Below are 2,629 nucleotides of genomic sequence, written 5' to 3' on the forward strand. Positions count from 1 at the left end.
AAAGTATATTACCTATTACTTTCAGCACTTTTCTTAGCTTATGAATACATAGTGATACTCCTCAATACATTTCATCTCTAATCTTCTTCAGAAATAAATGTCAGATTAATATGCGCTATCTACCGATTCATAATAAAATTAATATATAGATACAAATATTTTTAACTTAACATCTTTGACTGAATTTAATATCAAAAACATTTAACCTGAGAAACGTTTAATTAATAAAACAAAATCTTTATTTTGACTTTTTCGTTTGAATTTTATACAGAGTACTCATACTGATAATATCCAATTAATGAATTTCGAAAGAAAATATCATTGGCAAGGAATTAGTATTAAACCTTTTATTTGGTCTTTAAACTGTCTTGACATAATTATCATGTAAAACGCATTTACTGAATAATCCATAACTTTCTGACAAGGTCTCTTGAATGGGATGGAATCAGTTGACTTCCACACATATATGCTATCAGATGATTATTAACACATGACACCAATTTGATTCAAGAGTATTTAACGAAACTCCTTTAAAATTGATAACTATTTTATCAAAATCAATTTCGTCAAAGAATAAACGTTTTTTAAGTTCCCAGACTAACTGCTGATAAACTTTTTTAACATCGAATTTCCAACACTGTAAACTTTTAGTCGTACAAACAATATACTTTTTTATAGCTAACTTTCGGCACTTTTAGGGCTCAATTTCATCAATGATCAAGCTCACTAGAAATATTTCTAAGCTTTCCCACTTACAACTAGAAGACATTAATAATAAGAAAATCCTAACATCAGATAAATAAACAAATTACGACCTTCGTAGCATCCGTGATGGGAAACATAAATATAAACTAATTCAAATCATTTATTAGAAATATTGGTTATTGGTGTTTTTTGTTGTTATTGTTTTTAACTTGAAGATAACTTTATATATTAAAAAGTGAGCATAAACATAAAGGGTTATCAATGATTTCCACCTTTGATATCTGTAATCTCTATATTTTGTTACAGCTTCATTATAACAGCCAAAGCCCCCCCCCCCCCCCACGTGGCACAGCGGTATGGCTGCGGACTTACAACGCTAGAAACCGGGTTTCGATAGCCATGGTGGGTAGAGCATAGATAGCCCTTTGTGTAGCTTTGTGTTTAACTTCAAACAAACAAAGTAATAGCCCAAAAATCTTTATAGAAAAACTAAAGATATTTAAGACACTAGAGCTCTTTACACTTTCACTATAGTGCATGAAAAACATGAATTAATTAAGATAGAAAATCAAGGTATTTCTGTAACCACTTATCAGCTAAAAATGTGTTAAATGCTCCTCGTTCCACGATTATTTTACCCAACTGTTATTTTATCATTTTTCAAATTAGCAGTACGAAAAAGTAAACGGAAGCTTGCTTTAGTGTTTCACCTTCTCTTTCATTCAGTTAATCTATGTGATTCCTAAGATTATTGACCATTCTCTATTTGTGTTTGTTTTCGTGATCTAATTCTGGAGCTCTAAAGTGTATAGTATTCATAAGATAAGTAGATTAACCTTTATATGGATCGAAATATTATTCAACTGTAACCCTTTGACTGAGATTAAAAGTATACGTGTTATCCATACCAGGAATGTACAGTGAATTCAGTCTTGTGTTATTGTCACATATTATCAGGTTTCCTTTTTATTCTTGACGATGATTTTCAGAATGTCTTGTAAAGTATAAAATATGCATCATATTAAACTAATGCAATATGTCTGATATACGTAATCTATATGTACCGCTAGAGTCCATGAAGTTGTATGTACTCAGCGCCGCCCACAGAAATCTTTTGTCTTTTGTTTGCCCACCCACCTCCCACAGAAACTGCAGTTCTAGTTTTTAATTGGAACGTCTTTCTCCGTGCCCCCCACACTGTAAATTAGTAATACCATTGTATAGCTTGTGCCTGGAAGGCACCTCTTTTATTGTGTAAAAACAAGGAGTTTAAGAAAATTCTAAAGAAAGAAAACAAGGAGTTTTTCTTTACGTGCTAGGTATATATCATAAGCGTTATTTTCAAAGATGGCATTATACATGCCCAATATCAGTATATTATGACATTATTTCATATATGTCTACACGACAATCATTATAGCTATCATGGTAAAGTAAAAACAGTTTAAATATCCTGCATATAATTACCTATAATATTAATACACTATATTGACATATGAATTCGCACGGCAACACACCATTCACATGTTGTTTCAGTAAAAGTTTACGTATAGTAGACATAGCAGGTTTGATAACTTTAATGGACTGCAACATCCTGTTGAATGAAGAGGAGGCGACGTTTGGCTTTTATACTGAAGAAGGCCTCAGTATAGAAACCGAAACGTAGAACTCTTTTCATTCAACAGGCAGTTGCAGTCCATTAAAGTTCTCAAACCTACATCATTCACATCTAGTTAACTGGGCAGAAAAGCATTAGGAAAGTAATAAGATGAGTTTTTGTTCTATGATAAGCACGCATAGTGTTACACACCTGTAACAATTTTAAAACGACATAGTTCATTAGTTAAACTTATACTATGCACGTAGTCCTATACACCAAATGGTCACAAGTAAATAGACACCTAATTTTTCGTCATTTAACTGA

This window comes from Limulus polyphemus, unplaced genomic scaffold (assembly GCF_000517525.1).
Source record: "Limulus polyphemus unplaced genomic scaffold, Limulus_polyphemus-2.1.2 Scaffold134, whole genome shotgun sequence".
NCBI lineage: Eukaryota > Metazoa > Arthropoda > Merostomata > Xiphosura > Limulidae > Limulus > Limulus polyphemus.